Source organism: Equus przewalskii, chromosome 8, assembly GCF_037783145.1.
Source record: "Equus przewalskii isolate Varuska chromosome 8, EquPr2, whole genome shotgun sequence".
In the NCBI taxonomy this organism is placed as follows: Eukaryota; Metazoa; Chordata; class Mammalia; order Perissodactyla; family Equidae; genus Equus; species Equus przewalskii.
The window spans coordinates 20954731-20976964 of record NC_091838.1 but is presented as its reverse complement, the minus strand read 5'-3'; the positions used below and the strand labels follow the sequence as shown (position 1 = coordinate 20976964).

Here is a 22234-nt window from a genome sequence, read left to right as displayed (position 1 = left end):
AGTTGTATATTCTAGTTGTACATCCTCCTGGTTGTTCTATGTGGAATGCCGCCTCAGCATGGCTGATGAGTGGTGCCACGTCTGCTCCCAGGAACTGAACCCAGGAAACCAATGGCCACAGAAGTGGAGCACGTGAATTTAACCACTCAACCACAGGGCTGGCCCCTAGATTTTATTTTTTAAAGATGCCTTTTCTGGTAGTGATTTTCAAACTTTTTTTCCCAAAGGAAATATTATACAAAAGTCAAGCTGAGAATGAGGAAAAAAATGGAATTATTTGAAAAAATTCTTCAGGGGGCCACCCCAGGCTAAGTGGTTAAGTTCATGTATACTCTGCTTTGGGGGTCCGGGGTTTCACCTGTTCAGATCCTGGGCGCAGACATGGCACCACTCATCAGGCCATGCTGAGGTGGTGCCCCACATAGCACAACTAGAAGGACCTACAGCTAGAATATACAACTATGTTCTGGGAGGCTTGGGGAGAAAAAGAAGGAAAAAACAAAAAAGAAGATTGGCAACAGATGTTAGCTCAGGTACCAATCTTGAAGAAATAAAACAATAGTGCTTTAAGCTCCATAAGTTGGGCTCCTTGATACTCTTGTAATGAGACAAGAGTAAAAGGTGCTTAATTTAGGCATAGTATGGTCCTGACTCTTGATCTTTTTCTATGACTAGTACAAGGACAAGAACAAAAACTCTACCAAGATTTTCTTGTCATGCAAAAATGGTACACCAGCTACTGTTACTTTCACCTCCTTGTACCTAGAAGAATGTGTTCTCTTTGATGGAGAAATCTAAAGTGATTTCTCACTACTTGATAAGTGAAATTGTCAAGATTGACAATGACAGTCTCTTCAACAAAGATTATACTCACCATTCATTAAAGAAGTATATTGAGTACCTACACTATGTCTGGCAAAATAGGGACTGGGTAGGGCTGGTTAAATAATTTGTGGGTACAAGTGTACAATGAAAATGTGGAGCTTCTTATTCATAATGCAGAAAAGATACCATTAAAGGTACTAACATATACAACTCTTTTCTTTTCTCCTACTCTCTTTCTAGACCTGTCCTTATGTGTTTTATTTGCTGTTTAATGTTGTGATCCCTCAGGCAATGAAATACTCCACTTCCTGGGCTTCTTCCCCTCCCACAGGCTCACTGCCAGACACCATGATGGATGAGCCACTTCAAGGCATTACGGTTTCTGCACCAGGCTATGCTTGGTACCTCTTTAGGTCTGGATCAGAGGTTTGATAGTCACCATGAATGTTCCCGTTGTGCTCCTAGCCTTGGACAAAGACAGCTGCCACCAGGCCCTGTCCCAAGACATGGAGGCCATACAGGTAATCCCAACTCTTCCTGGACACAAGCACCCACCTGGTGTGGAAGGCAGTAAATATTATTGGGCAGGGGCATCAAAGGAGAGGTTTAATAGCACCCAGTGTGCCAGGGATGGAAGACTGGGCAGTAGAGAACCCATGTTAGGGAGGCAGGCATGAGGCAGAATCATGTGTGAGCCAAGACTCCAATCCTGTGGTGCATTCTCTGATGTCCCATAGGACTTCGCTTATGAAACGCAGATAAATTCAAAGATAAAATTGTTAAGAAGTTTAAGATGGCAACCACAAAGCATTAAACTCCAAGCATAGGACGCTTCTTAGCACAGTGCCCTGTGTGACTGCACTGTCTTGGGCCATGGAGCTGGCCCTGGCACTGGGGACACGATGGTGCAATGCCTTGAAATTCTTTCAAGACTTCAAAGAAATTGGTTTAAAATGTAAAACTTTAGTCTTTTAAGCATATATTTCATGTGTTTTGTTAACACGCACTCAAGGAATTTGACTATTTTTTAACTAAATTGTCGTGTTGTTTTGACATTTGGAAGACATTAACACTTTCGAGTGGCTTTGATGAGATAGGTCTGTTGAATTTTTTTACTTCATCGTATCTTGGTATTATAGTAAAGACACATTTTACTCTCATAAATTTCTTGTGATCCCATTATTATTCTGTAATTATTCCTTCAAGACAGAAACTAAGTTCCATTACTCAATAGGGACTATTTTATTTCATCTAGAACAAAGAAGCTGCAGCATATTTACTGTCAGTGGTGAACAGAAAATTCTCAAATGGCTCTCATCAACATCCTTATTCCTTTTTTCCCATTTTGTTTAAGTAGATCTTATTTTCTTTCACCATCAGCGATACTCAGCGTTAATTCTGTGTGCTGAATTAGTATGTTCATCTACGTGAATGGCTAACAGAATTGGATAAATTGAATTGGCCTCAAATTTCTTTATTTTTTGGTAAAAGAGTTTTTTAAAATGTTCAGATAAAATACTAAAGATCAAAATGTAAATTTTATAGTTGACTTGGGATTTGGGCATGAATTTTAATAATAGTGTTAATAATGTCAGTGGTAATATAGTAGTTTTTATTGAATGTTGTTGCTGTGTAAGACAATGTGTTACAGTATTTATGTATCCTTACTATATTTAGTGTTTACATTTAGTCTTTCAATATTGCAAAGTAGGTATAATTATTTCACTTTACAGATGAGGAAATTGAACACAATGGAGTTAAATAATTCACCCTAAGAAAGTGAAAAGGAGTGTTTCTTCAACACTCAAGTTCTTTTCACCCTGCTATGTAGTCTTCTAAAAACTTCTTGCGAAAAAAGAAATATCCTTACTGCCACGCATTTGTTAAAGTCATGTTTCAAAGATGGATGATTCTCATGGATGACTGAGTAATCTAAGACTCATTATTTGTTGTGCTGCTGTTTGTTTATATATTTAGCCATTATAACATATAAAAACATATCAAGAATAAAGTTAGTTTAAAGGAATGTTTCAAAGAATTACCCTAATATATTCACCCATTTGTCTTAGAAATAATGAAATTTGACCATAACACATTTGGTAAACAGATTTATCTATCTTGGAACTCATGCATAGACAATTAATTACTGAGGACAAAAGGATTCTGTGATAACTAGATTCTCTAAAAATGTCCTTTGACACATGCCTCAAAGACAGCATAGCAATAAGGCTACGGGGTAGGTTATTTTCAACATTTACATCACAAAGCTAATGTGGAATTTGCTTATTGTTCTGTCTTAGTTCCAGTGCTCTATCAACTCTGACCAATTCCACAACTTTTATGTGGAACTCACCTGGAACGTTAGATTGAATCTTTAGAAATACTAGATCTGGATTACCACATGGTGTAATTTTTCTTAAGTGATTAGAATGTATTTGAGATATTCACACATGTATTTATTTAATATTCTCCAACCTGATAATTCTTCAATATTTGGAAAATATTTTGAACCAAATATAGTATATTTGAAGGAGTTTACTTGTGTTGTTTCCCTTTCTTACAAAGACGTTATTTATACGGTTTGAAGAAAAAGAACAAAAGTAATAAAAATCTGGTAATTTTTTAATATTACCTATATTTTCTATGTTGAGAGGCAATTTAGCCTATAGTTAAGAGTGCAGACTCAGAAATGAGCTTGCCTCATTTCGGATCCCAGTTCTGTCTGACTGGCTGTGAAACCTTGAGAAAGTCACTTACATCCTCTGGGTCTTGGTGTCTTCATCATTACCACATGCAAAGTGCTGACAGCAATGCCTGATCAATTTTATTAAGCATTAACTATCAATACTGCTTGATTCATATTATTGATGTAGCTGAAAGCAACTTCCTGGGGCATCTAGTCTTATAGTTAACCCTCAATATGGAGACAAGGGAATTAGGATTCCAAGCATCTTCCTGACCTAAGTCTCAGAACGTGTTGACAGATATATTAGGACCAAAATATATAGTCTCATTCTTAGGCAAGATCTTTTCCCTTTACTCAACATGTGTGGATAATTAATCTTTCTCCACTTATCTGAGTACAATATTCTCAGTAATTTTAGGCACTTCTTGAGTTGCCCTTACTTTCATGTGTAATTATTTAAATCCTCTGTATCCTGCATCCTTCCTCCCCAGAATTGTTCTGGCTGCTTCATACTCATCCTTCAGGATTCAGCTTACTCTATGACTCCTTATATGAAAAGTCTTCCTTGAACAAAGTCTCAACTCCCACCTGTTCCAAGATTGGGTTATACCTCCTCCTAGCTGCTTCCTTAGAACGCTGTGTTTAACCAAATTATCCCACTAGATGTATTTCCTGCATTTGTTATATTTCTCCCTAAATAGATTATTAGCTCCTTGGTGCAGGAACTGTATCTTCTACATTAGAGTGCCTTTCATTTAAAAGAGATACTATTTGATGGGCTAGGAGTTGAGGACTAAAATAGGCTATTGGTCTGCTACCATTGATCACACTCTCTCTAACTCTTACCATATTTTTCTATTTCCTCCTCAGGTCTCACCTCTTCTTTCCCATGAATAGTGGTAAGGTCACTATACACACAGGCAGAAAAATAATATTTTCTTCTTAATTTTCATATATTTGGGCCAGATCATTAACTTATAGCAGATTAATCTCCAGAACCTCTTGGTTGGTAAATAATTTATCTAGTGCTTCTTTTATTGATGATCAGAGTGTTTCCACACTAACTTCCCAAACAATTTTCCCTGAAAGATTATGAGGCATTTTGTGAAATAAAAATAGTACCACAAACTACTAATGACAGGTCAGTGAAAAGAAAACAATCTCATATTTAAATGTGGTCCGGAAACGCTGCATGGCATGCTCAAGTAGCCCTTGGACATCTGATTTTTGTAGTCAAGGAACAGTGTATTTGTCGCTGAATGTGTTTGAGGTACAGAGTACTTTAAATTTAATATATTATAATTTTTCCCTTGTATTTTTATTAAACTCTCAACTTATTTTCCCATTCTTCTCTGACAGACAGATGGGCTTATTTCTCTTGTACATGTTTCCTTTGCTAACATCTGTAATTCAATAGCCAGAGAAACTAGAAATTAGTTTGTACTACATTTTCAAAGGAAAATGTTTTCTTCAAGCTGCATTTTATTTCTGAGCTAAAAGAAAACATAATATTTCTAGGTGACTTATTCACAAGGGGAAAAATAAGAACCCAAGTTTCAAAGATAAAAATGATGGTAGTATTTTCCTGATAATTGTAGGAGCCTAGATCAACACAAGTTCACTTTCAGATCCCTCTCTTTGATTGCAGTCATTATTTCTGTCACTCAAACCCAGGTCAATTTTCTCAAATAAAGAGTTTGTCCAACTGCATTTTTCTTATTCAGCTTGTTGATTTGACAGATGTTTATGTTCTACGAAGACATAACAGAATTTCAAAATTAAAATTTGACTTTCGTAATTGTATAAAGCTTTAAGTATTGCAATGTAATGTTGAAGCCTTCTGGGAACAAAATCTTCCTATGCAGTTCCTAGTTCAGTAATCCTCTCCATCTAGAGAGGCTACCTTGAATCCAGAATGTTTCTTGTCCTGAGCACTGTTGGTTAGATCTCACCAAGCCAGATCTTCATCTTTCTGTAATAAAAATGTCCTCTGTAGTGCTTACCAAAGCTCCATAAGCTGGTGCTGCCTTGGTACTTTTCTGGTTAGAATGAACTCTTTCCTTATTGACTAAGCCTGAGCCTGACTGAGTGCCTCAGGTCGGGGGGTTCACCCAGGGGTTGCCATATTTTCTCACCTTCGTTCTTAGAGTGGCACAGTATTCCCCTCTGACTTGAGGAAGGGAATCTTATGTATCAAAGCTTTCTACATCTACAGGTCGTAATAGGAAGGCATAGGGAATTTAAAAGCCTTACACAACAGTTATAGTTGGTACCAAGAACAGTACATTCTATTGGGCTATCCTAAGTTCTGACCCAGAGATGTAAAAGCTCGATCTCATGAATAAATTCTATTCATTTCTTGGTTCTGTTGCTCCTCATCACCAGTTGTATATAGAAAATCTGGGGCCAGCCCTGGTGGCCTAGTCGTTAAGTTCAGAGCATTCTGCTTCCACAGCCTGGGTTCAGTTCCCTGGTACAGACTGATACCACTCATCTGTCAGTGGCCACGCTGTGGTGGAAGCTCACATACAAAAAGAGGAAGATTGTCAGCAGATGTTAGCTCAGGGCAAATCTTCCTCAGCAAAAAAGAAAGAAAGAAAATTGCTTGGATATTCAAAATACAGTTTTCTTGTTTCTGCCTATGCATTGAATAGTCCTTATTTTATCACCAAGGATAACCTCTTTTCTTATGATTCACATTTTTCTTCTTCTTCAATTGTTATCCCTAATTTCTTTCTTCCTTAAAACCTTCCTAGTTTGTCCCAACGTCTGATTACATTTTCCTCCTCAGGTGGATTTTTATTCATCACTTTATTATGCTCCAAATTCACTGTGAACTTTATATTTTCATTTTCCCATCCAACCTCTCCCTCCCATCAGATTATAAAATCTCAATGATCATATTTTTCATTTTCCTTAAAATTCTTTAAGATGCTTAGTGGGGCAAGGGCTCTGCTTTTCTTCTTCCTTTGTTGCAGTAAAAGGATAGAAGGAAAATATTTTCCTTCAAGGGAGGTTTTGGGAAGAAGAATGAGTTTTTCTGTGGCTAATGATTTGTACTCTGGGTTTATGGTCCATCTAAGTCTACTAAGTAATAACAGGAGGAAAAGAGAGTCTTAAAGGAAAATAGAAGAGGATAAGCCAGGATAAGGTAAGGATTTCCCTAACACTACAGGGACGATCTAGGAAAGTGAACCAAGAAAGGATAAGATTTACAGAAGGGGAGCCTGGGAAAGTAGGGACAAATGGGAGAAAGGCTCAGCAACAAGGGAAAGCTCAGGCACAACTGAGAGGCTGGACTCAGTAAAGAACCTCAGGGGAAGCTTTGTCCTAGGGCCCAGAAGGCACCAGAGCTGAATCATAGCTCACAGGCCACTCTTCATGCTAGCCTTCACTGGAGCTGGCGTCTCTCCTATCCTCTACTCAGGGACTAGGAATGTGGCACTTCTGGTGCCTGGCAAGTTTACCTTGCAACATTCAGCACCTCACCAGCTCTCTTCCCACCTGTGCCTGCCACCCAGTTGGGCCACTGGCATCCATCTGCATAGAACAGGGTTCTGGCATATAACATCTATATGTCATCTCTGAAGTTTTTATCTTCAGCACAGATTTCTCTTCTGACTTCAACTTCCCATTTGTATGTCTGCTCAAGTATCATGGATATCACAAACTTAATACTCCCAAAGCTGACCTCTGATATCCCTCATCTTAGTAAAGAGCATCTCTACCCATCCTGTTGCTTAAGCCATAAACCCAGAAGTCATTCCAGCCATCCTTAAATTAAATAATTTAAAGAGAGTTTAATAAAGAAATATTTATAAAGGTGAGGGTCAAGTTTAAAGAAATCACCAAGTAACATTGTAGTATCTTTGAAATAATGACAAGAGGACTCAGAATCCATTCCTAAGCCTGAAGGAGCAACATAAAAGCGCAGTTACTGAAATCTGAGGCAGGGAGAGCTGTGTGGAAAGGACCTGACAGGGTCTGTGTCTTTCAGCCAATGGATGTGGGCAGCCTTTAGTGTGCTGAGAGGTGCAGGTTGGAAACAATACCTCAGAGTCACTCCACTCTGCACCTGAGAACTCCTGCACTGTTCCTGAAGCCATGAAGCAAGACAAAAAGAACTGTTGATGTAATCCTAGAGGATGAGCCTCCCAGGACAGAGGCAGAGTGGAGAAGGGTGCAGAGTGAATCAGAATAGACAAAGAGAAGAAGTAGAGCACAATCACAAACATCCTCTTGACTCACATCTACTATTTCATGTCAATAACCTTCTCACAGTGCTCCAGAGTGTCCTGAAACTAAAGCAAACAAACCAACAAAAAGGTGGGAGGTGGAGCACTAGACAAAGTGAAACTTGGAGAAGAGACCAGATCAGAGACTCCTGGCCTGGGACAGTGGGTAATGATCTCCCCATTGCCTTTGTCCAATGCCTGCACATGGTGGGCCCAATAAGGCTTGTTGACTGCCTCCAACTCTCAACAACTTGGTAGCTGGCATTCTTTCTGGCTCGTTCAGTTCAGTGAGAGCATGAAGCCCCTCTTGAAGATTGACTCTGCTGTGCTCACTCACACACTGTCATAGAATCAAATGTTTTACTTTGGTTTCATTATCTTTTCATCAAAATACTTTGAAAAAAATATGATTGACACCACCAAGTTGATTCAGTTGAGGACAAACAATCTTCAAAGCAGTGTTGTCTCTGCCTGATCTGGCTCAATAGCTTGCAATATTAAATTCATAAATTGAATTACTTCTGCCTCTGACTGACTTTTCTTGAAAGCAAATGTTATTCTCTTTCTTTTTACATAATCAATCACGGATTAAAGTAGGTGACACAGGTCATTTGCTATGAATCAACTTCTCCATCTACCCACAAAAGGGAAGGTCAGAAAGAAGAGGGTGAAGATTTCCTAGATTGCCAAAATAAAAACTTAGCAAAGAAAATCTTAAACCGCTTCTTCCTTTGGCTCCAAAAAAGCTGAATTCCCCTCTTTCTAAATTATCGTGGGGAGTTTAAACCTTATCTATGACTTCTTTGACAGTCCTGTCTTCAACAGATGGAGTCTAAATTCCCTCCCTTTAAATATGGGCTGAGTTTGATGACTCACGGCTAGCACTAGAATGAGGCAGAAGTGAGACCTCCTGTGTGACTTCCAAGTCCAGTCATAAAAGGCTGCTCTTACTTTCTTGGGACACATACATTTGGAGCCCTGAGATGCAATCTGAAAAGTCTGGCTATACTGAAGTTGCCATGCTGAAAAGACCATCTAGAGATGAAGACAAGCCAGGGGAGCCTCAGCTATTCCAGTCACGAGCTATCAAAGTACCATACCTGAGAGTGAGAAGCCTTGGAGATGATTCCAGCTTCATCAATGTCTGACTGCAACCACATGAGAGACCCTGACCAAGAAACATCTGTTGAGTCCAGTCACTTCTCAGAACCATGGGACATAATACTATTAAATGGTTGTTATTATTTTACTCCACTAATTTTGGGCTAGTTTGTTACATAGCAACAGTACCTAGAGCACTGTTCTCTCCCTTCGTTAAAATCTAAATGATGAACACCACTCGTTCAAGTCCTGGGCTTTTTTCTCTTGTCTATTATACTCGCCCTCAGGAATCTCATCCTCGCCATAGCTTTAAGTAGCATTTATATGTTGTGATGGTTAATATTGAGTGTCAACTTCACTGGGCCATGAGGTGCCCATACATTTGGCCAAACATTAGTCTGGGTATGTCTTTGAGAGTGTGTTTGGATTAAATTAACATTGGAATTGGTAGATTGAGTAAAACAGATTGTCTATCCTAATGTGGGTGGGCCTCATCCAATCAATTGAAGACCTGAATGGAACAAACAGGCTGAGTAACAGGGAATTCCACCTGCCTGACTACTTGAACTGAGGCAGTGGTCTTCTTTGACCTTCAGACTTGGACTGAAACATTGGCTCTTTTGGGGTTTCAAAACTGCTGGCTTAGGACTGGAACTTATCAGATCTCTGGCTTGCTGACTGCAGATCTTTGGACTTCCCAGTCTCCATAATAATGTGATCCAATACCTTATAATAAATCTCTTTCTCTCTCTCTTTCTCTCTCTCTCTATATACATGTTATTTGTTCTGTTTCTCTGGAGAACCCTGAGTAATATATGTGTTACCTCTGAAATTTTTATCTTCAGCAAAGTTTTTTTTTTCTGGGTTTCAACTGCACATTTGCATATTTGCTCAACTGTCATAGGCATCACAAAACTAAAACATCCCAAAAGTGACCCTTGATTTTCCTCATCTTAGTAAATGACAGCTCTATATATCCAATTCCGTAAACCATAAACCCAGAAGTTAGTCTAGACAAATCCCTGTCCCTTATGTCCCCAAACCAATGTGTCACCAAGTCTAAGAAATTTTTTCCGTTTAATGTCAAATGTAAATCATTTTGGTTTCCACTGCTACCACCTTAGTGTTACTGAAGCAAAACGAGTTTGCCTCCTGGCAAGTTAAATCAGACTCTCCACCAGAAGCAGTTGTCTCACAAAGTAAAGTATGTTTGCGGCAAATAGGAGACCATGCAAAATCGTTTCCAGAGTCATGGCGTCCCTGAACCAATGGAAGCAAGGACCTCTTATTTCAGATGGGGAATGAATATTCAAAAGGAAGAGGGGGATATTCGCTTGCGCAGGCTCAGTTGGAAGACCTGCTTCCATGTACACTTCAGGTTACGGTAATAAGGTTTAAGCTCCTTCTGGAGAGGAGATCTTCACATTAAAAATAAGGCAAAAGTTGTAGGTGTAGCTCTTGTGGTGAGGCTTGGTCTGGTTCAGGGTTGTTGGTGATTGCATCTTCTTAACATAACAAAGGAAAAGAAATAATTTGGAAAAACAGTTAAATGCTTCCAAACCCATCCTTGAGTTACTCAGGACAATTAGTAGTGACACTAGTCCAAGGAACAGTTGTCTATCACCTAGGCTAATACCATAATTTCTCAATATTCTCTTTGTTTCTAATCTTGCCATCTCCATTGCTACCACTCTGCAATATATTCTTTATACAATAACTAGACTAATTTTTTTTTTAAAGATTTTATTTTTTTCCTTTTTCTCCCCAAAGCCCCCCAGTACATAGTTGTATATTCTTCGTTGTGGGTTCCTTCTAGTTGTGGCATGTGGGATGCTGCCTCAGCGTGGTTTGATGAGCAGTGCCATGTCCACGCCCAGGATTCGAACCAATGAAACACTGGGCTGCCTGCAGCGGAGCGCGCGAACCCAACCACTCGGCCACGGGGCCAGCCCCTAGACTAATTTTTTTAAATATAAATCATTCAACTTTACCACCTTGTTTAAAACTAGTAAATAAGGGCTAAAATTCCACGCACTCTAACTCACTCTGTCAGACCCTGCATGATTTGGCCCTGCTTCCCTGTCCAACCTTATCTTGATTCTCTCTCCCTGGTTCACTCAATCGAGTCACTTTGGCTTTCTCTTAGTTCCTCAGAAATTTCACACATTTTCTGGAAAGCTTTTTGCATATGCTTTTCCTTCAGTGTGGAATACCATTCCTCCCTCCTCTTGCCCCACCCTCATCCCTAAGATCATCTCTTGTCTTGGTTAGCTCATATTGATCTCTCTAGCTGCAGCTTAAATGTCACTTTTTCAAGTAGTATGTCTAACATTCACTTTCAATCTGATTTTTTTTTAAGTTTCTCCTTCAAAAAATGCTCTTATTTTTACTTATAGATATTATCACAATTAGAAATTCTATACATACTTCTTTTGCTTATTTGGTTTACAACTTATTTCTATCACTACTCTGTAACAACAGAAATCGTCTCATTTGTTCACCACTGAACACCCAGAATTTAGTCGTTTCCAGAGCATAGTAGCTGCTCAATACACATTTGTTAAATGAATACAATTTGTTCTTTGAGTTAACATTTCTGAGACACTAGGTACTTTTGAGAAAACTATTTTACCTTGTGACTCTGTGACACGTAGATGACATCTCAGAGGGAGAAGTCTCCACTAGAGGATAACATTTCAAGAACTTCATTCAAAAGTAAGTCAAAATCTTAAGCCAGTCGTCAGAAAAGTCGTAGGACCTTAGATTACCTTCCCCTAAGTAATCTTTAAATAGGTCTTGCTAATTTTCTATTTCTATGCAGCAGATTTCTTATGATTTCTAAGCTTCCACTCTAGAGTTGATTGAAGCCGAGATCAACCAGACACCACCCCCCTCCCCAATTGCAAGATTATTAGTAGGGATGCTTTTCCTAAATTTTACTGAGAAGTAAATAATAATTGTTTAAGAATAGATTTTTAAGAATAGAAATTGAATCCTATTCCTACTATTTCAAATATTTTTATCCCTAGCTTTATAACCATCAAGAGCAACAGAGTAAAAACAAAACGAAAACAGTTTTTGTAGCTGAGATAGTATATTGATGCCTTTTGGATATCTCCGTGGCCAGAGGACCAAGAATTCTGAGAGTTAAATGAAAAGTAAAAGAAATAAAAATTTAAAACAAAACAAACAACAAAAATTCTTCAAAGCCTGAGCAACAAGAAACGACTGTTCTCTCTCTATAAAATATCATCACAATTCTGGCTTCTGATTTGCTGCAATCACAATCCTCACATAAATGCTACAGTGGGATGTGGGTAAGAAATCATGTCCATGATTCCACACAGTGCAGGAAAAATCCTTTGGTGAATACCTGTCACATGCATGAAGCTTTTCTCCTCTGTTGCTGCATCCATAACAATTCAGGCTAAAATAAGTCAGATAAACATCACTCAATAACATTTTCCTCTCCTCCTGGGATCAGAAACATTCCAGCTTTTTCCTCCTGCCCTGAGCCTGATATCGGCATCTTTTTTTTTAACCTGCAAGAAGGTGATTAAATATTTTTCCCCTCTGTCAATACTTTTGGTAAAAATGAACTAAATAAATTATATCAACAAATAAAAGAGCATATAAATGAATTAAGCATTGTTCCCTCTCATCACTGTCCCTTCTGTAAATGACAGATTAGCTGCTCATCTAAAATCTGTCAAGAAAATGCTTTGGAAATCCAGATAAATTAAAAGAATTATAAGACAGTCTTGTTAAGCAGAAGTAGATGATAGCATTATGTCCTGTAGCTGCATTTATTGAACTAAAGCCTGAGGGCAACAATCTTGAATTTTTCAGATGAGTAGTTTTCAAAGTCATTGGGTTTTTTTTCCTAAAAAAATATATCTTTGTTCATTGAAATAGGCTCCTTAAGATCTACTCCCTAATGCCTTTTCTTTTCAAAAAATTTAAGAGAAAACTCTATGATTTATGTTTGTATTTCCATATACCCTCTCCAAAAGTGATATTGCAGGATTTAATAAGTTCTATGTTAAAAAATTCTTGGGAAACGGTGCTCTAGAAAAATTTCCATAAGCATGAGGCAGCCCAGAGGTCACTCAGTCAATCATGTCTCCACTCTCTCAGGCTTAGACCAGAGACTTGCCAAAAAGAAGCAGAGTTGGACAGATTTTATTGAGACTACTGCAGCAGGAGAGAGAGACTCCAGGATAAACTGAGCTCAACTTCCATCTGTGAAGAGATGACTGGACATTTTAAAGGGAGATTGAGGAAGGAGGAAGGTGGAATGAATGGGAGCTGGAGAAGTCAAGAAGATGGAAATTTACAAAACTTGAGTAGGGGGGTTGTTTTCCAAGTAAAGTTAGGCAAGGAAAGAGTTGAATCAAGGTGTAAATTCTTTTGGCAAACATGAGGTTTCCCAGGCAGGAACCTAAAAGGCAAGGCAAGGCTGGGTCATCCCAGGGATGTTAGAAACAATGAGCTGTTAGAAATTATGCTAGCATGCAGATCCTTTGTGTATATTTCATTTAATCTTTAGTACAACCCTATAGGAAGAGTTTTCAGGAGGTTATCAGGAATGATCAAGAAGAGACATAAAGAGTGTTGGGAAGAAGTATATGTAATTTTATATATGGAGATCAGGGCAGCCTCACTAAGTAGGAGATATCAGAGTCAAAACCTGAAGGAGGTGAGTAAGTGATGGAGTTACCTGTGTGAAGAATGTTCCAGGTAGAGGAAAAGGCAAGTGCAAAGACACTGAGGAAGGCATGGAGTCAGCATAGCAGGGGCTGAAAGGTGAGTAAGGGAAAAGAGTAGGATATAAAGTCAGGAAGCTAACAGCGATGGGCCTTGCAGACTATTAGAAGGACATTGACTTTCACTATTAGTGAGGAGGTTCTGAGTGGAGCAGGGGACTGATTTGACTTAGGTCTTGAGAGGATGACATTTCTTTCTGTATGAACTACGTACTGGCGGGATGGAAAGGGCAAAAGCAGTGAGGAGGCTGTTGGAATAAACCAGGCTAGAGCTGAAGGCGGCTGGACCAGGGTGGTAGATCAAGCCAGGACCTAGGCTTCATTGACATCATGCTCTGAATTACTTATCTGAGATGCAACCAATAACGAAGGCCAAGTGCAAAGCAAACGATATAAAAAAGAAGCACCTGTCATTATTGATAAACAAAGGGCAAATTCATTGTGATAAAGTTTGTGGAGTTCATGTTGGGGAAAGTATAAGTAAAAATTCAAGGACTGAAAGCCAGGAGAGTCTGTGCCTCCTGCCCATTTTTTATAAGAATGAACTCTATCTACAACTCTAAGGATAGTAAATGATAAGAGGAAGGAGGAGCAGAAGAGGAGAGAAGGAGGAGAAGAAAGGATTGCAGTGTGGAGGGTGTCAGGACTGGGCAGAAGTGGGGAGGGGAATATCATAAGGCAGAGAGGGCATCACTACATAATTGCTTAGACTGAGTTTACAGACAAGGTAGAGAACTTGAGGGAAATAAAGATTATACGTCATTATTAGACAGAGGCAATAAAGAGTGGTAATGATGAGGTGAGGACCCTGTACTGATATGTATGTGAAATTCAATATACATGCGTCCCCAACTTACATTGGTTTGACTTAAGATTTTTCAACATTACGATGGTGCGAAAATGATACACATTCAGTAGAAACCATACTTAGAATTTTGGTCTTTTCCCAGGCTAGTGATATGTGGTGTGATGCTCTCTCATGATGCTGGACATCAGCAGCGAGCCTCAGCTCCCAGTCAGCCACATGATCAAGAGAGAAAGCAACCAAGATACTTAACAACCATTCTGTATCCATATAACCATTCTGTTTTTCATTTTCAGTACAATATTCAATCAATCACATGAGATATTCAACACTTTATTATAAAATTGGCTTTGTGTTAGATGATTTTGCCCAACTGTAGGCTAATGTAAGTGTTCGGAGCACGTTTAAGGTAGAATAGGCTAAGCTATGATGTTCTGTAGGTTAGATATATCAAATGCATTTTGACTTAGGATATTTTCACCTTAGGATGGGTTTATCAGGATGTAACTCCATTGTAAGTGGAGGAAGGTCTATAATTCAAATAAATTGAGTACCATTGATGGATCTCTTCTTTCTGTCAGAGATGGGCTAGAGGTATACAAAGTTGGACCAGCAACTTCTTTCTCACCTTCTGGGAGTTGACCACTTAGTGGGAAAGAGAGACAATTAAACATGCATTTCTATAACAATATACCATATGTTTTCAGTGGGGGAAGGTGCATGCAAAGGAAATCCAAAAATGAATAAGGACAGTTGGCAAGAGAAAATCTTGAGACCCAAGTCACACAAACACATGTAACTAGCCTTGCACTCCCAGCTATTCACCTCATCTCTTTAAGCTTCAATTTACTGATACACAAAATAAGTCAGTGGGACTCGATGACCTCAAGGCTCCTTAGCAATTCTAAGTGTCTAAACTATTGTCCTGTGTGTTTGTCAGGGCAAGGTTTAAAGAGTCCAGGCAGCCAAGAGAAGAATTAGCAGTAGATCGGCATCTTCAACAATTGGTTTTTGTTCCTATTTATTTTATTATCAAAGTTACATTAAAACAAGTTTAGCAATTGTTTGAAACAAAGGATCATTACTCAGAAAGCAGCATTTCAGCTGTGTTGTGATTCAGAGACTTTGAAAAGCTCAGGAAGTATATTTTTCTTTAACATTGTTTTTCTTCTTTTCTACAAAAACCTTTTGTGCAGGTTCAAGCACAAGATTAGATACTAATTTGATTCTCTACATTATTGAAGAGTCTTTAACACAGCACTGAGATATGGGCTTATCTAGAGAGACTGTTTTTGAAAGAAATGCTGCTTTGTTTTTCTAAATTATCGAGAACAGAAATAACTGGCTGATTTGCTGATAGGCAGATAAATATCGGGTATAACTTAGCCAGTACCGACCTGCCTGGATATCTTTCCACTACTCTGGGAATATTAAACCTAAAAAAAAAAAGAACTTTGTTTCCTAAAGAATAAATATCAGATATTAGACTTTACCCTTAGGAAATAAGGAAATTAGATAAGCTCTATTTTCTTGCACAAAAAGAAATTCATTCTCTCCAAATACCAATAGACAGTCCTCTCTGAGTGGACCCGTCAGGGTTTCAAAATAGAGGCACCAAAAATGAAGTAAATTACCATCTGGTTATGACCAAAACCCAGGGTAATGTCTAATCATCTTCCAACTAGAACTAATGAAACTGCAACATCTTATGCAAAGATGCAAAATACAACTTTCCCCCTTAAAGTCTTGCTGGCTGCCTCTGTTGTTTTTATCTCCAGCCGCAGTGGTAAATTCTCTGGCTCTTCATTTGTACTTTGAAAGACTTTTCACTGGATTAACTACTCAAATTTAAATGAAAATTCCAGTCAGATATATTTGGTTTTATTACGGAATATCCTTTCCTCTAGCATAATTTTGGTTTTCCAATTTCAGGGCCAGTCTCTTCTGTCGTTTTCCAAACTGTCAATCCTGTAGCTATATTCTTGTTTAACTAATGCCATCACTTGTTCCATTGCCCCTCACTGAACCACTTCTCTTATCCTTCCTTCTATGTACACTCCCATCTACACTGTTCACATTACTGTCAGCCTGAAAGTGAGACCTCTCCCTTTATATTCTGTTCCCAAATATGTCATTATTTTTATTTTTTCCTTATGATGATCCACATAGAATACCACTAACTAATACCGGCTAAGGGAATATTCTCTTGTGAATATGCTATGTTAACGAGCATAAAACCCTATCTATATCAGGCCTTATAGAATGGACAAAACATCCCTAGAGGTTTCTGCTCAGAGAGAACATTTTAGTTTTCACTCCCTCACCATTCTGCTTGCCCTACTTTCCTCCACACGAAGAACAAGCTCTTCTTACCTGTGACAAGGGCAGTTGCTTCTTTTGCCCATCAGCATCCCCCTGCTGTGTGTTTCTGTTGGCACTGCCAAGTTCTAGTCACCAAGTGGAAGTGGCCTGCGGCATCTGCCACACAGCTACTAGAGGCCAGACGTGGCAATATGTCTGCCTGCAGCTCCTGCACCCACGAGTCCTTACGGCATGGAAAGACACGCTACAGAAGAGCAAGATGGACTTTATACCGGCCCAACCCCCATCAATGCCCTTCTCAAGTTCTCCTATTATATTGACAAACAGAGCAGAAGTGCAGAATGAGAATATTTTTAATTACACTGCTTTGCTGGAGGGGAGATTCCAGGTGGTGAGGGGAGATCTGAGCACCAGAGAGACACAGTGGTAACCTTGCAGGTGATCAGAGCAGGTGTACACTCATGTGGTAAAATCTTAGGGGTCCTGGAAATATTCTTAAATTTAAAAGCACGCTGCATGAAATGTTTGAACTGTCACATATAGAGATACAACCCTTTGCAGGTTTTCTGCTACCTGATAAAATGCAAATACCTCTAGGAAGGGATATATTTTAAATGTATGCATTAATACCACCCAGTGCAAAAGGGTTTACAGTTCCCCTTGTGACATTCAGTGTGTTTTTATTGGTGGTAGGTCAAAAAGCTATTTTTCACCCAATAAAAGAGGAGAGAGAATGATAAGGGAATGTGGATAAGAAGGGTAAAGTCATGGAAGAAAACTTTGGTAGACAATCTGGCACAAGGATAGTTCAATGTAAAGAATGATCAGGTTGGCAGTGCATTCTTCAAGTTCTGGAATCTTGGTCCTGTAATTATTCTACTTAAGTTGCATTAAGGGCAGACATTGCTAAGGAGCATGACTTCTCCCTGTTTTCCAGAGCATACTATATCCTTCTAAATCCAGAAAAACACCATAGTATAGTAAACTTTACTTCCATATATTTAAATAGCATTTCCATTATTATTTGAGGTTTTAAGTAAATTTCTGAAAACTTTGCATAATTATTTCTCCGATCTCTCTTGCTAATTATGCAAAGGAATATAATTTGGTCTTGAAAAACACAAACTCTTAAGTCCCTGTCTTCAATATCTAGGATATATGTAAGTTACATATTTTACATTATAATTAAAAATTAAGTCAAACATATGAAGCATGCAACAGAAAAGAGAGGAAAAATATTTTAAAAAGGAAAATATTACTAAAATCAAAGAAAGAATTATTTTATATATTTTTTTTTCTGACCTTAGTCTAATTCTCTAGATTATGAGAGTAAAGTCTCATTCTCGTTGTTTTATAATGATTCCTGATATTTAATATTGAAAAAATCCCAGAATTTGTATTTTTTTAAATCATAAACCAACAGTCTCACTGAATTTAACAGTTTGACTATTTTCTATTTTTCAGAATGACAAGCTTCTGTCAGAGCTGGAACGTTTTTTAAGGTGATCTTCACTCTCAGATTCTTCTGTAGCAACCCCCGGTTTCCTGTTGGATTTCTCTGTCTTATGTGGTGTGTATTTAGGTTATCATAGTTTCTGCCATAGATTCATCTCCTAGGCACACTCTGCAAGGGAATGAGTTATCAAATTGACCTTTTTTTTTTTTTTTAAAGAATCCAGACTATATTACAAGCAATTAATTTAAGAAAAAATAGTGAGGCTGGGCCTCTGACTTCAGCTATGTGACCGAAGGAAAGCATTTTGGTATATTCGGTCTCCTGTTTTTTCAGGCAGAATATTAAGAGGTTGCAATGGGCAAACTCTAGGTCCTTTTTAGGTCAAAAATTCCAGTCTACAAAGCAAGTGATTGGGGCTGGCCAGCTGGCATGGTGGTTAAGTTCCCACGCTCAGCTTCACATCAGCAGCCTGGAGTTCGCAGGTTCAGATCTAGCACTGCTCATCAAGCCGTGCTGTGGTAGCATCCCACATACGAAATAGAGGAAGGTTGGCACAGATGTTAGCTCAGGGCGAATCTTTCTCAAGCAAAAAACAGAAGATTGGTAGCAGATTTTAGTTCAAGGCCAATTTTCCTCACACACAAACCAGCAAGTGATTAATTCCAGGAATAATATATCAGACTGGGAGTCTGAAACATCTTGTATTGCTGTTTAACAGAAAGGTTCAAAATAGTAATTTTAAAATAGGACAAAAGTTAATTTTATGCCACAGAAATAAATGATACATTAATTTTCTTAAAATTCATGAATTAATTATTAAATTATTTTCTTTTTGAAGAAGATCAGTCCTGAGCTAACATCTGCCACAAATCCTCCTCTTTTTGCTGAGGAAGACTGGCCCTGAGCTAACATTCATGCCCATCTTCCTCTGCTTTACATGTGGGACACTGCCACAGCATAGATCTGCACCAGGGATTCAAATCAGTGAACCCCAGGCCGCCAAAGTGGAATGTGCAAATTTAACCACTGTGCCACCAGGCCAGCCCCGAGTTAATTTTTTTAAGTAAGAAAATGAGGCCTTCTTTTCTGAAAAAATATATATTTATCTTGCATTTTCTACTATAAAGTATTTACACTAAATATACAAAGGATAAAACCTTATTTTATGTTTTAAATAGTATCTATTTTCTGTTAATATGCAATTCCAGACATTTTATTTATTTACTTTTATTTCACAACACTGACTCCATTAGCTTTGTTGAGCTATAATTTACAATAAAAAGTCACTAATATTAAGTCCACATTTGATGATTTTTTAATTGAGATAAAATTCACGTAACATAAAGTTTACCAATTTAACCATTTTAATATGTACAACTCAATGGTTTTTATTAAATTCACAATGTTGTGCAACTGTCACCACTATCTAATTCCGGAAGATTTTTATCATCCAACCAAAAAACTGTACTGGTTATGCAGTTGGTCCCGATTCACCCTTCTTCCAGTTCCTGGCAACTGCTAATCTACTTCCTGTCTCTGTGAATTTACTTATTCTGGACATTTCATATAATTGGAATCATACAATATGTGACTTTTGTGCCTTGCTGTTTTTGAAGTACAGTCATGTTGTAGTAGATATCAGCTCAGAAAAGCATTCATCCTTTTTATGGATGAATAATAGTCCATTGTATGGACATATCACATTTTGTTTATCCATTCATCAGTTGATGAACATTTGGGTTGTTTCTACCTTTTGGCTCTTGTGAATAGTGCTGCTATGAGCATCTGTGTACAAGTTTTTGTGTAGATAGTTATTTTCATTTCTCTTGGGTGTATATAGGAGGTAGAGTAGAATTTCTGGGTCATATGGTAATTCTATATTTAACTTTTGAGGAACCACTAAGCTGTTTTCTATAGCTACCGCACCATTTCACATTACCATCGGCGATATATAAGCATTCCAGTTTCTTCACATCCTTGCCAACACTTGCTATTTTCCATATTGTTGAGAATAGCCATCCTAGTGGGTGTGAAGTGATATCTCATTGTGGTTTTGATTTGTATTTTCCTAATAATGAATGGTCTTGAACATCTTTCCATGAGTATAAAGGCCATTTCTATATTTTCTTTGGACAAATGTCTATTCAAATTCATTGCCTGTTTTTTAACTGGGTTGCTTGTATTTTTGTTGTAGAGTTTAAGGGTACTTTCTATATTCTGGATACAAGATCCTTATCGGATATATGATTTGCAAATATTTTCTCCCATTCTGTGGATTGTCCTCATGCTCTTGATGGTATTCTTTCATGCACAAGAGTTTTTAATTTTGATGAAGTCCAATTCATCTACTTTTTCTTTTACTGCTTTCAGTGTCATATTCAAGAAACCACTTCCTAATCAAAAGCCATAAAGATTTTCACCTATGTTTCCTTCTGAGTTTTATAGTTTTAGCTCTTACATTAAAGTGTTTGATACATTTTGAGATAACTTTTGTATATGGTGTGAGGTAGTTGTCTAAATTCACTCTTTTAAATGTGAATGTACAATTTTCCCAGTACCATTTTTTGAAGACTTTTTTTCCACCATTGAGTGGCCTTGGCATCCTTGTCAAAAATCAATTGACCAAAGATACAGGGATTTATTTATGGACTCTCAATTCAATTCCGTTGATCTATATGTCTATCCTTATATCAATGCCACACTGTTTTGTTTATGGTAGCTTTGTTGTAGGTTTTGAAATCAGGAACTGTGAGTCCTTCAACTTCATTCTACTTTTTCAATTTTTTTGGTTTATTATTTGGGATATCTTGCAATTCAGTATGAGTTTTAGAATCAGCTTATCCATTTCTGCAAAATGGCCATTGGAATTTTGATAGGGATTGCATTGATTCATAAATCAATTTGGAAAGTATTGCCATCTTGACAACATTAACTCTTCTGATCGTGAACACAGGATTCTTTCCAATTTTTTTTGCAGGGGGAGAGTGGAAGATTGTCCCTGAGCTAACATCTGTGCCTATTTTGTATGTGGGATGCCACCACAGCATGGTTTGATGAGCAGTGTGTAGGTCTGTGTCCAGGATCCAAACCTGTGAACCCTGGGTCACTGAAGCTGAGTGTGCAAACTTAACCACTACACCACCAGGCCAACCCCTCTTTCCACTTATTTAGGTCTTCTTTAAATTTTTCCAAAATATTTTGTAGTTTTCAATGTACATGTATTGTACTTCCTTGATTAAATTTATCCCTAAGTAGTTTTTTCGATGCTATTGTAAATGGAATTGTTTTCTTAATTTCATATTCAGATAAATCTTTGCTAATATATAAAAATATAACTGAGTTTTGTGTGTTTATATCATATCCAGCAACTTTGCTGAATTAATTTATCAGCTTTAATAGTTTACGGTGGATTCTTTAGGATTCTCTCTATATAAGATCATGGTATCTGTGAATAGAGATAGCTTTATTTCTACCTTTCCAAACTAGATGCCTTTTACTTCTTTCACTTGCCTAGTTGCCCTTGCTAGAACTTTCTGTACAACGTTGAATAAAAGTGATGAGAGTGGACGTCTTTATGTTGTTGACTTTAGGGGTAAAACTTGTCAGTTTTTCACAATCGAGAATGACATTGGCTGTAAATTTTTCATAAATACCCTTTATTAGATTAAGGAAGTTCTCTTTAATGCCTAGCACTTTTTTTTAGTATTTTTATCATGAAATGGTTTTGGATTTTGTCAAATGCTTTTGCTCCAACCAAATCGGATAATCATGTTTTTTTCTTTATTCTACTAATATCGTATATTACATTGATTCCTTTTATATGTTGAACTTGGGATAAACGCCTGGGATAAATCTCATTTGGTCATGGTGTATAATCCTTTTAATATGCTGCTGGATTGAGTTTACTATTATTTCGTTAAGGATTTTTGCATCTATATTCATAAGGGATATTGTTACATAGTTTTATTGTGATGTCTTTGTCTGGCTTTGACATCAGGATAATTCTGGTCTACTTGAATGAAGTGATAAGTTTTACCT

The 22234-nt window shown here is 37.8% G+C and overlaps 1 long non-coding RNA gene across 1 annotated transcript in view; it reads left to right on the top strand.

Annotated features, from left to right (window-relative positions):
• LOC139085226 (uncharacterized) overlaps positions 1-22234 on the top strand; it is a 122015-nt gene that overhangs the window by 14841 nt on the left and 84940 nt on the right. The window contains exon 2 of the long non-coding RNA XR_011543390.1: positions 18205-18310. This is a non-coding gene — a long non-coding RNA (uncharacterized lncRNA). The remainder of the gene's footprint in view (positions 1-18204; positions 18311-22234) is intronic.